Here is a 19,901-nt window from a genome sequence, read left to right on the forward strand (position 1 = left end):
ATGACCTTGGACAGACCGGTGTTCTACAAAACCTAATCAGTGGTTTATATTGTTTTTGTCCGTATGTGAACGTACACAGCGTGGTGCGTATGCTTATACGGCTGTTCAGTGTAGGAGCGAGTGAGTTTAGTTTTACGCCGCACTGAGCAATATTCCAGTTATATGGCGGCGGTCTGTAAATAATTCAGTCTGGACCAGAGAAACCAGTGATCAACAGTATGAGCATCGATCTGCATGTGATCGTTATCGTTGTATCATAATTGCCAGTATCATACTTGTATGTGCCAGGAGACTTTGACTCAAACAATCCACTCTGATATGCATAAACTTTGGTACAAAATACATTCAATAGATATAGCGTATGAGTGAGTTTAGGTTTACATCGCTTTTAGCAATATTTCAACCAAATCATGGCGCGGAGGACACCAGAAATGGCTTTACAGATTCTACCGTAAATGAAATTCATAAACCGTGCCCGTTTTGGAAGTCAAACCCGGGTCCTCCACGTGTTCAGTGGCTACCCTAACCACTGGGCTACCACACCGTCCTGTGTGTATGTGAGTGTGAGTTTAGAAATGGGCTCCATGCATTGTAGCTATGTGGAGAATCGAACCGGGCATTCTGGATGACGAGCGAACGCTTTAACCACTAGGCTACAACGGCCACCCGAAGCCGATTCCCAATATTGGTCCATTGTGTGAAGCCCATGTACCCTGATATTGATGGAATATTTTGACACCGATTCTAGCAATATTTCAACCACAAAACGGTGGCAGATTGGTTTTACACACAGTGTCAATGTACGCTTAAGCATGAAAACTGCGTTCGCTTTAACCACTGGCCATCCCCAGGTAGAGACCCGTTGCAGTTGGTCTTCAATGACCTATGCTTACCATAACAGGCGATTAACATGATCATGTGGTAAGGCTCGCTCATTTGATCGACAGATGTCATCGTATCCCATTTGCGAAGAAAGGTGTTCATGCTATTGATCACTGGACTGGTCCAGTCCATATACGAGCTGGAATTATGCTGAGTGCAGTGTTTAAGAACCAAGTAAACACCAGAGAGATAAATATTTAAAAAGATGGAGTGACATTGTACCAGATTGAATGTAAAACTGGCACACCAATATTTAAGAAGCTTCCAAATCACGCAGAACAATGTAATGCAAGCCGTAACACGGGGAATCTACGAGAGAGTAGACGCCTGCTATTTGATGGTAATAATTTTGAATCTCATACAACAAATTGTATACAACTAGTTTCACCATGTAAACACACCTCCAGGCAATCGTAACAAACAGCCATAGACGTTTTGATTTAAATCCTCATCTGGAATAAATGTATGGCATTATGTATTATATTTTTTATGGCCTTTAATCAAAATTCCTGGTATAAGCCCAGGCAGACTGGCACCTTGCACGCGTTTTACATCAGTGCAAATGTTGGGGCATTGTTATGTCTGAGAATCTGAAACATTGGGTAGCGCACAATGAAGAATTATTGCAATATTGTACAATGGAATAAACTCTCTATGAAGATGTTATTTCAACAGAAAGTTGGTGAATAAAACCCGAGGGGCAAAAGTATAAAGTACGTTCTTGACAATAATTTAAACAGAATTTATGTAATTTCTTGAACGACCGCCTCCGTGGTGTAGTGGTTAGAGGGTCCGCCTGGGGAGGGGAAGGTTCCCTGGTTCGATCCCCGGCCGTGTCATACCAAAAGACGTTAAAAATGATAACTGTTGGTCCCTACCTTGCACTCGGCGTTAATGGGTACAACAAGGACTGATCAACTAGGAGTCAGTAAAATGTGTCCGAGTGGGGTATTCATGCTTACCTGCGGCATGATGTCTCAGTGAGCTAGCATTATAAAACTAGGTTAACACTGGGTTAATTGCGAGCAGCCACATACACGTATGCACGTCGTTATATGAGCTAAAATTTATCAATATATTCTTAAGTACAACGTCAAATCCCATTTCACGTCATAATTTCTGAAAAATTGTGTAATTGAGCTGTGGCTGGTATTTTTTTCAAAACATCAAATTTGTCACATGAAGACTGGTTCATATAAATGAAATTTGAACAACAAGGCCCTTCCAATGCTTGAGTATTATTATACATTTGCGTTGAAACACAGCATATGTTCTGATTTACACAGATAAGGCGTTGCAAATGGAAGGCACCCAATAGCTGCTGTGTATAATTCGAATTATTATTTCTAAAAGTATTGATTAGATTTTATCAATCCAAATCATGTGGATGTATTCTTTGATTAAGGACGAAGCGTCAGTGAAGTTCACGTTTTGATGTATTGCTGCTCTGTCTTACAGACAGGCGGTGGGATAGCCTGATGGTTAAACGTTCGCTCGTCACGTTCGCTCTTCCGGGTTCGATTCCCAACATGGGTACAATGTTAGAAGCCCATTTCTGGTGTTGTCCACTATGATATTGCTGGATATATTGCTAAGACGCCATAAAACGGTACTCACTCACTTACTTTGTCACACACGTACGGAACACCTCAGTTTCTATCGTCCATAATATGTCCATTTCAGAGGCTAAGTGCTAGTGTATAATATGTTATTTTCAACAGAAATCATGGTAAAATCAAGTGAGAAATATATTGAGTTTAGTCAGATATTATTATTGCAATGGTCTTTGTGTGAATTCAAAACAGCGGGGGGTCATTCAGCCACCACTGTGTGATTCTCCCCTCACGGAGTATACCAGCAGTGTTTACAGTCAAACGTGGTGACAACGCGATCGTCAGTCGGTAATCGAAACATAATTGACATCTTGATAAATCACAGTGCGAACTGTTATCTTGATCAAGACAGATGATGGTTACTGCAAATCATTGTCAAACAGGTAGCACACGGCAGATGTGAAGGCATGAAGGAATAAAATGTGGACCCTAGCCGGATCAGAAGGAATCTGAAGAATTTGGAGGGTTTTTCCCAAATTTAAAGGTTGTATTATAAGACATGTGTCCGAAAATGTACCTTGTTTCATTTATGCAGCTGGACTGCGTACGTGTATTATAAATAAATAAATAAATAAATAAATAAATAAATAAATAAATAAATAAACACCATGTATTCAGATCGCATGGCTCGATAGTGACAAATTGTATTCCTGATAGAGAATATTCGCCCAAACATAACATGTATGATGATGATGATTATTATTATTATTATTATTTTTAAAAAAACGAGCACATTTACATGTAATGCGTATTTCCCAAACACACGATATTTTATCATGATATTTTTATATTTTCTGGACATATCACCAAGCTGTGGTATAAAATGTTTGGTTAATATAAATATTTATTTAATTAAGATTCGTTTCAAAAATGAACTAAAAGGAAGTATTGTATTGACATACAGCTGACACCTTTACCAAGGTATGTATTCAACCTACCCTCGACAGACTAGCAGGAGACTGTACGTGTCCCACATCTGCGAACAAGGCGTGGAGTTAGTGTGAAGAGCAACAATACTATGTTGTAAGCGAGCCTACCTCGGCCCGCCTCGCCGAGCCTATCGCCGTATACATACGCCAGTGTGGTTCCGATTGTAAGAGCGTATACACGGAGCGGTGGTCCAGCTTCAGCCAGTACGGTATGAACCGCGCCGCTCGATAGTCACTGTAAGCTCTGCTGAGGATTAATAGGATCGTAATTGGGAGATTATACTGTTTTGTTTGACGCTCTCCCGGGACTGTAAATTGACATCTACAAAGAAGTCCCGAACGGTGTCTGCGGAACTTTGAGCTGTGTTAATGAGCGAGTTATATAGGATTTGGCTATGGCGACTACAAAATTTGAATCTGTTCATGGACAGGGAAATACTTATCGTGGTTTATTTTAGAGATGTGTGCTGACCTATAAAACTTGATTACACTCTGTAGATATTGTTTCGGTTTTATGAACTAGACTTGGTATCACTGCCATTGTCTTTATTTAAATACAGAAACAAGCGGAGTCAGGTACAGTCTGATATGTCTTGATAAGGCTCTTGAGATTCATTCAGCTTCTGTCAGCACGGAATTACTGGACTGGCCACTCACTGGACGCAACACGGACAGTTGTAGGAACACACGCGATCACAGGTAAGCTTTCCATCTTCGACAAGAATGCTAAATGTTTTACACCGCTTTTAGCAAATAGTGAATATTCGGTGATTGTACGATGTGAGAGTGATATGTTTTAAGCCGTTTTAGCAATAATCACAAATTAGTTTGAGGGAAATCGAACCCGGTTTTCGATGTGAAAAGAAAACACCTTTATTACCCGACTACCCTACCTGGAACAGTCGAATCCGAGTACAAGAATTTGGGGTGGCACAGTTCAATTTTACAGCACTTTTGCCTATGACGTGATAATATTTCAGCACGAGTAAGTTAAATACGGAACTCAATCAAACTTCAACTATCTAACCATAAGATACTCATGTCTTCTGTCTCGAGTCAACTGCACGCCAGTTCTCAACTAAAGTTGATTCTCAATATTGACCAACAAAACATTCTAAAATCACGGACACCATCTGTTGAATTGAAAGCGACTGTGAGAGGTCTTAATGTAACTGTTTCTTTAGGGTCTTTCATCAGGGACCAATGTCCTAATGGCCTTCCGACGCAATGTCCTATGCAAGCCAACCCGATCAATGCTGTAAACAGGACAGCCACACATGTTTATAACCTTCATCCATTCATTCACATCCAGCAAAAGAATATAAGAAAGCAACTAAAGATTGGCCCTAAGGGAACGATAATGATTCTAAAAGACGTGCATCGATCTGCACAAACAAATATTTTGTCAAATGGCTTTTTAAGATCTTTGAATTGCAATTAAGCGTAATTACGGAGTCGAGATCTCTTCTTCATTCCCGAACTTAAGTAATATAGACCTGTCAATTCATTATTGATTTGCTTGTTTAAATGTTATTTTAGGGCCTGTTTGACATGTTTTAACAGATATCTGAATTTTAACAACCTTTGTGGTAACTTCGAATAAGGAGGATTTGTAATTGATTTGCTAAGTGTTAAAATATTGCCACTCAGTACAGGTCATGGTGAGACTCCTATATATACCGCCGTAGATTACCAGATCACACAAACATTTCAAGAATAACCTTATAGTTTGGCGTTTCGCTTTGTGCTAGTGAGACTTGGCTGATCCCCTCTATTCACAACGAATGACTTCATAATACCCATTATGTGTCTGTAATGTTATGCAGCATTGCAGGCAGCACAGGGATTTATCTATACTAGTTTCACCTCACTACCTATAGCGTTGGAGAGCTACATTGTATGGAGGTGGCTCATCTTTGAGAAATTACTGTTGCTTTGTTGGAGGCTGGACATCGTAATTTTCACCAGGAATTTGCCCTTTACGTGGAATTGAATCTGCTTGACTACACGTGTTTCTAGTATTGACGTTATACATATACAGATTAACACACATGTGTGTGTAAACATATACATATTGGAGGTTCGGCTTATGTACGGAACGTACCATTTTCATACCGATTTTAAGGGTCAAGTTAGGACCTCGGCGTGTCTGTGAGATCGGGGTATATCGGGTCATATACGGGTATAGATATATACATATATACACACATACATATATACACACAAACACAATCACAAACACACATGCATGTGAGTATATATGTGTGTGCAATGGTACATATACTGAAGTCCTCAAACCGTGACAAACACAAGTAAATACATACATACATACATACATACATACATACATACATACATACATACATACATACATACATACATACATACATTGCGACAAAGATACATGTGAGAATGCATCTGAAACTTTGGTATTCTTATGCGAGGGAAGTACGTACAAAACTTTTGATTAAATTTCATATATTTATGACTTGTGAGAGTGATAAGTAAAACATTCTTATGTTATATTTGAAATCATACCATACATTCTGGGTTTAGTAGTTGTGATTGAAGAAATGGTTTTGTCCTTCTATTTCACTGCATTACGAGATAAATCAGGCTTCCTCAATGACCTCCTGACGTCTCCGGTTACGTGGAAGTGATAAAGTTCTCCTCATTGGTCTAAAGGTTACCAGAGAATGTCTCACTTGATCACAGAACTAGGACACGTAGATACATCTTGATCAAATGTTGATGCCCACAAAAGTGTTAGAAATTAATCTTAATGAATTGTACACATAATCAATCTAGCGCCTTGCTATCGCGCACCCTCGTGGCCTGTATTGATTCCCAAAACATTCCGCATGCACGCTCGCCGAGTGCAGCCTTTACATAACATTCAGCATGCACGTTCAAAACATGCAGCCTTTACATAACATTAAGCATGCACGTTCAAAACATGTATCCTTCACGTAACATTCAATAAGCACGTTCAAACCACACAGCCTTTACATAACATACAATAAGCACGTTCAAACCACAGAGCCTTTACATAACATACAATAAGCACAGTCAAACCACACAGCCTTTACATAACATTCTGTATGCACGTTCAAACCACACAGCCTTTACATAACATTCTGTATGCACGTTCAAACCACACAGCCTTTACATAACATTCTGTATGCACGTTCAAACCACACAGCTTTTACCTTCACCAAACAATCAATATGTGACAGGTAACGTGCACGTTATACTGAGTATGGACACACAATGCATATGACATTTACCAAACATTTAATACATACACACTATAAATATTGATGATGATGATGATGATGATGATGATGGTGATGATGATGATGATGATGATGATGGTGATGATGGTGATGATGATGATGATGATGATGATGATGATGGTGATGGTGATGATGATGATGATGATGATGCTTCTGATGATGGTGATGATGATGATGATGATGATGATGATGATGCTTCTGATGATGGTGATGATGGTGATGATGATGACGATGATGATGACGATGATGATGCTGCTGCTGCTGCTGCTGCTGATGATGATGATGATGGTGGTGGTGGTGATGGTGATGATGATGATGATGATGATGATGGTGGTGATGGTGATGGTGATGATGATGATGATGATGATACTTCATCTTTGTCCTTGTACACGGGTGTGACTGACTGCCTGGCAAAAGAGAGTTCACACTTGAAAATTTGAAAACAATTCAAACATGGTTTTGTTGTAACTACTAACAGTCACTAACTGCATACTAACAGTCACTAACTGCACACCTAAGGTCCAAAACACAGCCACGATATCTGTATAGAATATATGGTACGTGTTGGTACCTGCTCGGCGATCGGCACTGATGGCTACAAGAAGGACTAGTCGGCTCGGAGTCGGTAGGAGAATGTCTGATTGGGGTATAGTCATGCTTAAATGTAGAATGGTATCTCAGTGAGCCAAAACTATTAAAGTACTGGGTTAGTACAAGCAGCCAAACATACGCACGCATGCGATATTCTCAAGCACGACTTTATACCCCAGTTCACCTTAAATCAGTCCCCTAATATTTCAATATTTGACCCCTAATTCAAATTCTCCAGACTTCATTCAGTATAGGTTCAGACTGAGAGTCAAACTGGGTCCCGTGTTTTTAACCTATGCTTATTCAACTCTGATCATGCGTACACGCATGTACTGTGTAGCTCCAGACACCTCAGACAAACTCGACGAGAAATATCAAGTTTATTTCAAGCTACATTAAGTTTGCAATCAATGTGCGGATATTTTCTTGTAAAACTTAGACGATCAGCGTTTTATATCAACAGTTTTGGAAACGTGATTAACGGGAAATTGAATCTTTAACAGGATTATATTTCAACAGGTTAGTGTTTTGAAGCATCGGTTCTCATAATCTGAGATATATGTTTACCTAACGTTTATGACCAATAAATATGGAGAGTATTTAATATCGATTTACACAACCTTTGTTAGATGTGTGCCGGGATATGAGATTGGCGATCGGTATTTTTATAGAAATCCAATGCATAAATATTATCAGAGATTATATCAGTTATGTCATGCAGGTTGATATGATTTTTATACCTAATCATACAGTTATAAAAAGACGTTTATAACTGTAAACGTCAAAACAGCGGCAGAAAATTGATTTGAACCCCGTATGGGACAATGTTTCATATTTATCGTCCGCATCAGCTCCATGTGATTTAAGTCTGGTGGTTGTTAGTGCGAATCCCATATTTTGAACAAACCAGAATATATAAATGTCATACACACGGTATAAAGGCGACCAAACCCCTTTCCACTCAGTAAAAATCTGTGCTTGAATCAAAATACTGCTTCCGTCTGACCATGTCATGGTCACGTGTTGATGAGTCACTAATAGCGATTATACTTCTAGATGTTAGAGAAAAGGTGGTCCTATTGCACAAAGCTACGCAAAGGCAGGTGGTCCTATTGCACAAAGCTACGCAAAGGCAGGTGGTCCTATTGCACAAGGCTACGCAAAGGCAAGTGGTCCTATTGCACAAAGCCACGCAAAGGCAAGGAAATAGTTCGAGTGAAAAATGGGAACAAACGGTATCTAGAGGTAAAACCTGGGGAAAGCCTGCTTCGTATCCCAGTTGCGTACATTGCCGCTCTTGCTGTTGATTACTGGATTGTCTGGTCCAGACTGAATTATTTACAGACCACAGCCATATAGCTATGCTAGTCGCGGCATAAACATAAACTCACATACTTACTGGCAAATAAAACTGAACATAAGACTCCACATCTTTCTTGCCTAAAGAGCAAGGGGAGACTGTATAGTCGAGTGACTCAAGGTTAACACACCCGACGTAAGGGAGTTCGATTCTCCAAATGGGTATATGTGACACTTGTGTGGGGCGTAAAAAGTACCGTGAAGTTTTTGATGTCATCTTTACATTTGCTTTTCAGTTCAATACGTTTTTATTTGAGCTCATTCTGTGACTCTTGCATTCCAAATCTTAGACAATCAAATGTAAATTTTTCTTTTTTGTCTTGTTCACTCTTGTTAAACGGTGACATGAAATACGATGAATTGTGGTTCCTAAAATTCGAAATTCAACACAGTTTACCTCGTTATATCAGGAGTGTAAAACGTACTGACTGAAATAACTGACCACTGTTATGTCGAATTACATTCACTAATGCTTTAGTATGTATTCAAGATGTACAAATCACACGTAATTAATCGAAATATGAGTGAAACAAAGACATTTATTTATTTATTTATTTATTTATTTATTTATTTATTTATTTATTTATTTATTTATTTATTTATTTATTTATTTATTTATTTATTTATTTATTTATTTGCATTTCGCTTCGGTTTTTTTTCTTTGGGTTTTTGAGTGACTTTTTCGCATGATTTTATTTTGGTGAAGGGGATATAAACAGTTTCCCTGGAAGTACAGACTTTTCGATTCTAATGCAGCGTTTTAAGAGGAGGATTATGATAATAATAATCATGACATCGTGTTATGAAAGCGTTTTTGTATCCTAGATACATAGTGCACACGACCTACTTTAAGAGGGATATTGATAGAAATGACCTGTTGACATTAGTATAAATGAGTACCAGTTCTCTGAGGATCACTTGAACTCCTCTCTCGTACGTTCAGCAAGTGTGAACACATTACAAACTCCTCCAGCTAACTTTCCATACTACCTCCACTGTTTCCGTCGTTGATGTATAACTGTGTTGTGGGTCTGGCAAACATAAAAGATGGGGAATTCCGTAATATACAAATATTTAATCAAAATTCTGACATATAATGCAGTCGATCCCTCTCAGTAACTGAGGTACCTAATCGGATTTAACGGCTACTCGTTGTCGGCTATCATTCTCTCATTACATTCTTTCTCTCATTATTTCCTCCCCGTCAAACGAGTTCTCTCGTTCTCTCCTTTCCGCACAACATTCACTGACGATCTATTGCCCTTTCACTTTCTTGTGCAGTATATATCACTTTCCGTCTCTCCTCTCTAACACACATTTCACTAACATTCGATGCATATGACTCTCCCCACTTTCTGTTTCATTATTTCTCTCTCTCTCTCTCTCTGTCTGTCTGTCACTTCCTCTTTCTCTCCCTCTCAGCCTCTACCACTCCCTCTTTACCATTAAATCTCGTGCGCACTCTCTCTCTCCCTCTCTCTCTCTCTGTGGATCCTTCTGTTACATCATATCTATCTATCTATCTATCTATCTATCTATCTATCTATCTATCTATCTATCCTCATCTCCTCACTATTCCACTGTGCGTATTCTCAGAGTGTCCTTCCCTAAGCCCATAGTTTTTTCTAACCCAACAGTTGTCAAGGAACGGCTGCCCCATCAGAACAGTAGTTTCAACAGAACTGGATATCGACGCGAAAATTCATTACATACAATCCCTTTTACTAGCAACAGCTTTGATGGTTCTGCGTGGCACCCCCACTATTGGCTTAGGATCGTAATTTGATCTCGTCAGATCTACTACAATGTAACTTGCCATTGGTCTTTAGATTTGTCCGTCAAGCAGATATGTTTACCTCGAGCACACACTCAAGGCGTCCATATGCAGGAATGTCGTTTGTTGATCATGTTGTTTCAGCGGTTCCCTATGAGATATTGAATACAGATATATATTATATTGGAAGTAGTGTCATAAATATGCAGTGTAAATCATTTGCACTAAATGCCCATTTGTACTGACTCATTCTCCATGTAAGCGGACTGACACTCATTGGTTGCATGTATTATCACGCATGTATTTATAGCGACGAAATATATTGCTTCTCACAGATGTTACTATTGTAGTCCTTGGTTGTGTCGACTCAGCAATCTCGAACTGACTTGGCCTATAAGCATGACAGGTAGTATTCAGGGATTCAAACACACTACCGAGAAAAAGAAAGTATACGCTTAAAGATAGGCTGTGGCCTATGCATCAAAACATAAACAAACTTACCCTTCTTATAAGCCTGACAGGTAGTTCTCAACACTGCCGAGCAAACGAAAGTATACACTTGAATATTGCATGTGGACTAAGCATCAAAACGAAAATAGACTGATTTGGCCTATAAGCCTGACAGTTAATACTCAACCATTGAAATACAGTGCGGAGCAAAAGAAAGTATACATTGAATATAGCACTTGGCCTAAGCATCAAAATAATAAGTGTCCACAGAACCAGGGTTTGACAGTTTAATATTAGGTCCAAAAGACAACTGAAAACAATCATACCTGGAGTTAGCGCATCACCATCGAAAAACAGTTGAAAGTTTCTTTCATACTACCCAAGATCACATATGGAGGTGGCGGAGTAGTCTAGTGTTTAAAGCGAATGCTTGTCACACCGGGGACCAGGGTTCGAATCCTCACATGGTACAATGTGGGAAGCCCATTTCTGCTGTCCCTTGCCATGATAATGCTGGAATGTTGCCAAAAGCTCCGTAAAACTCACTCACTCACTCACTGACGTCTACATACGGAGGGGCACTTTCTTCACACACCACACCCACCCACCCCCCTCCCGGCAATACGCTGGGTGATGTGTGAGTAAACAATAACAAACGAAAAATGGCTGTTAGTCGGTCAGCACTCAGACAGGAAATCTCTGCGAACTCAAGGTATCTATTTTGATATGTTTCTCTGTAATGATCCATGTCCTCATTCTCGCAAGTTCCCTGCGGTCGTGGGTTCGAAATCCACATTCTCTTGGTGTCAGTTGAATATCATAAAGACAGAAGACACACGTCATAATATCACCCCAGGTCATGTAAACAGACATGACACTCCAATTAGACACTGAGGTTTTAGATCAACTCCATATTCCTGTCCTGTGATGGATGAGTCAGTGCGTTGGAAACCAATGTCGGGTTATATATTCCTGTTAGAGTCTGCACTCTCCTTGTCATCGGGACAACTGACAAGGGAGGCCCTTGTACATGATCTGTTGTGGGTGATTAGTCTAGCAATGTCTCTTCAAAGGCCCATGAAAATGGTTGCGTGTTCATATTTGTTATCTTCATTCGCCGATGCTTTTTGTTTGTCAAGGGAGACATCTTGGAATAATATGACGGAGACTCATAATGTTCTTCAAAAGATACGGTGACACATGACAAATGGATGACATTAGGGAAGAACAGGGAAGAACACTGCGTGTCCATGACACGTCAAGTACACATGTACTTGAACAACAGAAACGTTTGTATTGTTGTTGTTGTTGCTTTGTTTGTTGGTTGGTTGGTTTTTGCGTATGTGCGCGTGGTCGTAAGATGGAAGGTGTGAAGTGGTTATGACACCATTGTCACAACGTCATGTACACATGTTGTACGTTGCAATGAAACATGTTAGGAGTGTGTATATGACACCAGTAAGAAGTTAGGACGTAAGTTAAAGCGAGTGTATGTGACGTCGTCAAGAGGCTAGGATGATAGGTAAAGCGAGCGTATATGACGTCGTTAAGACGTTGAGATGAAAGATAAAGCGTATATGACGACGTTAAGTATTTACGATAAAAGGTAATGGCTTATGTACGTTTAGGGGCCAAACATATAAGCTAAGTCAATATGCACATGGACGCTAAGGAGTTTGTGCATATACATAATTATATATGTATGACCTTCGCGACATTCGAATGTGTGAACGTCCGACGTAAAGTATCCGTCATGATAGACTAGATCATCCTGTCGTAGTGGAAGTGACTTAACCGTAATGTGACCTTGACCTTAAGAAACAAGTTGCCACTGGAAGGTCAGGACTCCCCGCCATTGTTTCTCACGTTAATACGGCATGCTGCACACATAAACAATGTAACATATAACAATGTTACGATATCGGACTAAACTGATTACATCTGCATGACCTGCGCTGATATAATTCTCACGGAATTTAACGCCTGCCATGGTGTTACCATACGTATCCTTATCCACAAATATTATTATCTGAATATAGATCCTTACTGCATAACAATGGTGGCGTTATATCAATGGATAGCGTCCTTATCGACAGACCTATGTTATATTATTTGTTCTAGCCAGATATCCAGTACTTGTCAGGTATCACGAACGTTGCAATAATAAGTGAAATATGGTAATTAATATGACTGTTGGCTCTCCCAGGTAGATCGATTTCTGTTGCGAATTTCAATGTTAAAGTTGGTAGTAATTTGTTCATGATTTTTTTAGACTAACTTCAGCTGAACTTGGATATGTCGAATTTACTGTTATCTCTAAGTTAAAGTATGACTCGTTTGCCGTTGTGTCGAACTTCGCATATTTCGAGGTATTTACGTAAATCCATTCAGCTACCGCAATGATCTCTTACTTAGGACTCATTTTGTGGTTCTGTCGAACTTCGGATATTATTTAATATTTCAATTTATTTACTTCATTTTCGAACTTCGACCCAGGGACAGAGGGGTAATCAAACGGTTAAAGTCTTCGCTTGTCTCACAGGAGATTCGGGTTTGAATCTCCACATGTGTGCAATGTGTGAAGCCTATTTCTGGTGTCCTCCGCCGTGATTTTGCTGGAATATTGCTAAAAGCGACATAAAATAATACTCACTCACACCACTTCGAAGCAACGTTTCTTGACTGTATAAAGTGTTAGGCAAGAGATATGGCAACAGTGTTCCTTTCCCGAGCAATAAACTAGTCCTAGAGGAGTAAGTAACCTGTGTCAGTGGCGTATATAGTCAGTGGTACAATGGGGGCTCATTGCATGATACCCTGGTGGCTCCTTGGGGGTATAGTTTGCTCAAACAACCCCCAGTAGTATGTTGATAGCTGAAACTGATCCCTCTTGACCGCACAGACAACGGTATAATTAGAATGTTTACTGCTACAGTTTAACAAACAGTATCCCATCGTTTTGTGCTTAGCCTGTGTTTAAAAATTACGTGAGAATTGAAGACTCTGAATATATCATGTGTAGTAGGAGATCTACTGGCGGGGATGTGGGACATAATGCTAGATAACACATGGGACCAACCGCGTTAAGATCCGCATGAACATTTGTCTTCAGAAAGCGAAGCTTGTTGTCAGAGGTGACTAACGGGGTCGGGTTGTGAGGCTCGCTGACTCGTGTCATCGTATCATCATTGCGCAGACCGTTGTTCATGATGTCGATCACTGAATTGTCTAGTCCAGACTCTACTCTTCAAAGACTGCCGCTCTAAACCTGGTGTATTGTTGAATGCGGCGTTAAACAACAAACCAAACTTGGTTTAGTCTTTTCCATATTCGTTAGAAATATCTACTAAATCCAGAGTCCACTGACCATACCGTAATCATGCATTTATGATTCACTAACAAACAGTGATTTATTTCGGGTGTTCTCGAATAGGGGGCGTCTCCCCAGTCACAAACACACGCTAATGCTAGTCAACTGTTTAGCTGATCAAACACGGAGACATCGTACAAATCTGATGAGGCATTGCAACGGACATCGTTTTCGTTACAAATGACGCCCCGACATGTCTACCGTAAAATACGGGAAGTTTAACTGTAGCCTTGATGTTGTAAACCAGATCACTCAACTTTGGGGTTGTAAGATTATCTTTGAAATCTTCAGAGCAGCATGTCTTGTGAATGTGCATATACAATGAATGAGTGGAATATTGTTCGACATATGAGACTACTTGATTGAGGACGTCATACAGTCTTGTGGTTGTGGGGTAGCCTAGTGGTTAAAGGGTTCGCTCGTTACGCCGACGACCCGGGTTCGAATCCCACATGGACACAATGTGTGAAGCCCATCTCTGGTGTCCCCGTTATGATATTACTGTAATATTGCGAAAGCGGCGTAAAACTTCATTCACTCACTCACACAATGTTATGGGTATTTTTGGACTCTGAATCTTTATACACAGATCTACATATATGAAAACCCAATATATTTATAAACTGTTTTCTTTACTTTCCTTACTGTGACCTTCGAGAATTCATTAGGATTCGCAGTAAATAGCTGCAAAATACTGAGGCGGCGTTAAGCAATATTCACTCACTCCATCTAAAATACCATATCCATATATGACTGTAAACATGACACGTGTCTCCCTGACAACGGGAAAACACTATGAAGCAGGTGCTTTATTGTGTCACCTTCATAGCCACATAGACTGTAGGTATACCTGTACAGGTAAACACAGGTGAGTTACGGTCGACATCGTGAAACCCTCACACACCTGGCCAGTCACCAGACGAAATATTCCAGGTAGTAGGTAAACATGCTGTGTCTTCTGTATCACTGGGAAGTGATTCACATAGTGTTGTCGCGACTGCGCGCACCTGTATTCGACGCCATTAAAGTCTGTGTATTTCCTGTAAACATATCATTTTATAACTTATGAATATTTCCACATTTTTCCTTATTTCATCATTGAAATAAATATATTTTTAAAAATTACATGAATAATTATATAATAATTATAAATATATATGAATAAATAATCGTTTGGTATTTCAGTTTGAAATTTAGTAAATCTAGTTTTTACAAAGCAGTGTCAATTTCATAAGGTTTTCCATCATTTAGCTTTATTACCCACGTGGTACTTCGTAAAGGTGTTTCATAACAAAGTGTTATGACACATATATGTCATAACACCTTCGAGTGATTTGATTGGCTAATATACGTGAACTTTGACATTATTTTGTCAAACTAGTAGCGTGATGTAACATTTTGGCGGCTGCAACAGAGCCCTTCTCTGCCTGTCCTTCAACAACTGAGTGTTTCCTGTTCTAGCCTGGAACAGCTATCACTGGTGCGGCATAACACATCTACTCATTCACACAAGCTGTATCTACTTATCACGTGATGTATATTTATTTGAAGGGGCAAACAACACTTCCTTAATCACCAATTCAAAACTTCCGGTGTACTGTTTTAGAAACATTACTACGAAATGGTCTTGTTGTCACGTTTCTCTTAATCTGACATTTTTTGTTCTGTGTATTTCGGTTCCAAAATGAATGGCTGAAAGTGTATATCCAATTTCAAATATTTTCCTTTTAGTACATTAACTTTCGAAGTTTTTGCAATATATTTTCACACATTTTGTGAGAGTAATTTTATTAACTTATTTATTCATGTCCACAGCGATACCCCTGTTTGGTAGGAAGTTGGAGGTTTCGTAAACCAAGTTTTTTTAAGAAAAACAAAATAGGGGCTTGTATTTGCGATCCCCGCAGATGAATCTGTCGAAGGCAATATCTTGGTTGCTTGCGATTTTGTGAAATGCTCTTCAGATCTGTAACATTGCAGGCAATGAAATGACATACTTTGGGAATGTGTTTTCTCATGGAAGGGCTTCACAGAAGGACATAACATCACATCAGGCTTTATAATCTCGAAGCTTCCATTGAAAATCACGTGTAGCATTTGATTGATTATGTATCGATTATATGTATCGATTTTGTCATTTTCATTAAGTAATCCACGGTAATTCACGTGACCTGTCTCCATAGCAACCCAATGTCTACAGAACCTGGAGATGTCTCATTTCCGAGGCGTGTAATATTAGTTCACTTTAACAGGTGTAATCTTGTTTACGGTCTTTTTATTTACCAACCATTCTCTCACCCGAATGAAAGAAATGATATCCCACAATGATCCACTTTAAGAATATATTTTACACATTAATGTTTAGGGATTCAATGACAACTAGCCTCTACGTGAGATATAAGTATTATTGATACTCCTTGTCCAAAACAATTTGACATGATAATTTTTGTGAATACAAGTTGTCTGGATAACTGAGCTCGTCAATCAAACAGACGTGCAGAATGTGAAGGAGTGAATATTGTTTTATGCCGCTTGTAACCTTATACCAAACGGGGAAACACAAATGAGGTCCATGCATTGTCTAATTGAACCAAGATGTTCTCGTGGTGAGCTTAAAGCCCCGGAATACAACATCGGCCCTCTGTAGATCTGGGGTTTGGCTGGTTTGTTTGTTGTTTAAAGCCGCGCTCAGCGATATACAGGATATAGCGTTGTAAATACTGAACCCTACAGGCTAGTGACAGAAGTTGTTTATCGCGATCTACGCAATGAGGTTAACACGAGATGGGTCTCCCAAGTTGGCGAGCCTGACAACCCGAACCCGAACCCATGAAGATCAGTTCTAACCTGCTCTCAAGGAGTTAACGATATGACACCAAATGAGGTTCCTCAAGGTCATTGCACTTACAAACCGACATGAACGCGTAGGTGATCTCGTGGCGTAATGTTTGTATAGAATGTACCAAACCACTGAGACAGCATGTTCCAGCTTATGTTGTCTTCCTCACTCACACGTACCAAACGGACACCGAGCCAATTATTTCTTGTTTTGTATCTCCTTCTGAAGAGCTTCAGACAGGCTAACGACAAGTATCATCCTTCAACATTATTGGGGGTATAGCTGGGATCGAACCCAGACCTTCCGCTCTCCTTTTAGGTGTTGATAGGTCATGAAGATGGTCAGTTCGTTTATTTCTTGTGATAGAATTTCAGATACCAAACTATGAACCGCTTTTGTTGCATCTCACACACCACGCCTCTTCTGGGGCGGTGGGATAGCCGAGTGGTTAAAGCGTTCGCTCGTCACGCCGAAGACACAGGTTCAATCCCCACATGCGTGCAAGGTGTGAAACCCATTACTAGTGTTCTCCGTCATGATATTGCTGGAATATTGGTAAAAGCGGCGTAAGATTAAACTCAGCCCAGGCCTCCCACGAGTGTTGGTATAACATGCTCCAATGCACGTGGACATTAGACCACTCTGAGTTTGTTTCTAGAGTTATGATGAAAATACCTTAGAGTGTTGGGGAAAACAAGAGATCACAGCTTCTTTTCAGATTTCAAATAACACCTTCTTTCAAAGAGCGCGTGTACAACAAAAGTTGTCAAATATTTTAACAAGAAAAACTTCAGTATGAATTTGAAGCATTCAGAACGTGTTTTATGATGTTCCAAAAACTCGTGTTCATACCTCTTTGTCAATATATGTCCTTTGATCATTGGCTCAGCTTTAAAGTTTGAAGATGTGACCGCTGACAAATGAGATACTATATTCACAAGTCCTGCTATACAGCGTCCATAATAATGTGTATGTGTTTCCATCTAAACCACTTTCACCTTTTTCAAATTATAACATCGTGAAAGGGGAGATAACTGAACAAACCGGGAAGATAACTGAATAGGTGCTTTGTCCAGAGAGTTGAACAAATAACGATTGTGTATTTCTCTAAAAGGTTCCTTTATCCTACGACACGTCTCTTCCCGCTTCGGGCAAACAGAGTCGCCAACTTTAAATTTTATTAAAAATTGAATTCAAAGAATTGTCAAACCTATCCACCCTGTAGAGTACCATGACACGTACTTGAACCATACAGGGTCACACACTGTAACCATCGTTATAAACTCAGGGTATAGGTGTGTTCCTCGTTTAAAGCCGAGTTGAGCAATATCCCAGCCATATTGGCAGTTGAAAGAATTTGCTAGTTAGCGCCATGGCTGCAGTCTGACTGTCAGATAACCACTTAATGCTACTTGTAGGATCCAATCTGTAACAGTGTACAGCCAACCGGGGTGATCTAGTAGCCGAATGGTTAAAGCTTTCGCTCGCTCACCGAATACCCGGGTTCGATTCCTCACTCACGCACTGAGATATATTTGACATTTGCTGTATTTTCCTTATGATGTGTTGGGGTGGAACGTATCAGGGATTATCAGCACGATACCATACATTATCACGGCATTACCAATAGATTTCGTCAACCCTTTTGTGAGAATTAATTGCTTTAGTATTTGAGCTCGCTTTACACCATAATCCACCTATATGACGGCTGTTTTTAGACAGCCGACAGTAAGTGACAAAACAGAACTGATTCACGCAATTTGGACACGCAGGCATTTATTAGATAAGAACAGACAATCCTTTATTATCGCGCTGAAAACTCATTCGACAACGCATTCGACGACAAAGGAGCACACAACAATATGGGTCACTACAGGAGTTCATAGAACAATAGCACACCCATGTACTCACATGAGTAAAAAAGTAAATACTAGAAACTGATACGCCAAAAGAAACGTTACCCTCTTGCATTTATGAATTACTGAAAAATTATCAAAGATCTGTCAAAGTCATTAGTTTACAAGAATGATGAACAACACAGCTTAGTGCGAGACAAATTCTCAAATGCATTCATATTTAGGTAAAATGCATCTTTTTCAAAAGATTTAACTTGTCCTATTTTCGATCTTGCCAAAACAAACCAATGACGGTTATTTATAAGTCCAAAAGAAAGGTTGAAATAAAATTCTGCTGTGAGACAAAGATCAAAGTCACTATTTTTCAACCATTGAAACAAGAAACAACTGTAGTGGAGACGTTTCATTTGGCGTTTAGAGTATGTGAAGGGGCGAAGGTCAACAGTGAGCACGTTATTCGTCCTCGATATATATGTGTTACAAAAATTCCTACCAAGGTGAATATGAATGGGATAGTGTAGATATAGTTTACCCTACATACCCAAGTAGGTAGACAGTCACGTGGCACTATTGGCGTACTTTACCCCACATAGTCCGGGTGTCATATTCAGGGGTATTATCTGGGGGACTAAATGGGTTAGCAAATTGAGGGTAAGAATAAATGTCAAAATATTTTCAAACAGAGTGATAAGAGTCAAGTTTGTTCGCGAAATCTTGGACTGACGGATTGCGTTGATTAATATGCTACGGTTTATCATGGATATTCCAGACACATTACACTAAGTCCGAGACGATCTGTGCCTCGTGCCGAGCGACAGACGGGGAAACGACATGTAGCATGACGAATTGGGACTAAATCCAGTGATTAATATTGTGAACAACGACAACATCAACCAAATCCCCGCTTCTCACCAGCCGGCCTATACGTACTTACATGACTAC

General features: G+C 39.7%; 1 protein-coding gene across 2 annotated transcripts in view; it reads left to right on the top strand.

Annotated features, from left to right (window-relative positions):
• The first annotated feature begins 3,566 nt into the window (after positions 1 to 3,566).
• Positions 3,567 to 19,901, top strand: part of LOC137256015 (corticotropin-releasing factor receptor 2-like) — a 90,299-nt gene continuing 73,964 nt past the window's right edge. The window contains exons 1-2 of one of the 2 annotated variants that reach the window (XM_067793670.1): positions 3,567 to 3,661; positions 3,985 to 4,123. The gene's annotated coding sequence lies outside the window, so the exon portion shown is untranslated. The remainder of the gene's footprint in view (positions 3,662 to 3,984; positions 4,124 to 19,901) is intronic. The other variant, XM_067793669.1, reaches the window with a different exon arrangement.

This window comes from Haliotis asinina, chromosome 11 (assembly GCF_037392515.1).
Source record: "Haliotis asinina isolate JCU_RB_2024 chromosome 11, JCU_Hal_asi_v2, whole genome shotgun sequence".
NCBI classification, from domain to species: domain Eukaryota; kingdom Metazoa; phylum Mollusca; class Gastropoda; order Lepetellida; family Haliotidae; genus Haliotis; species Haliotis asinina.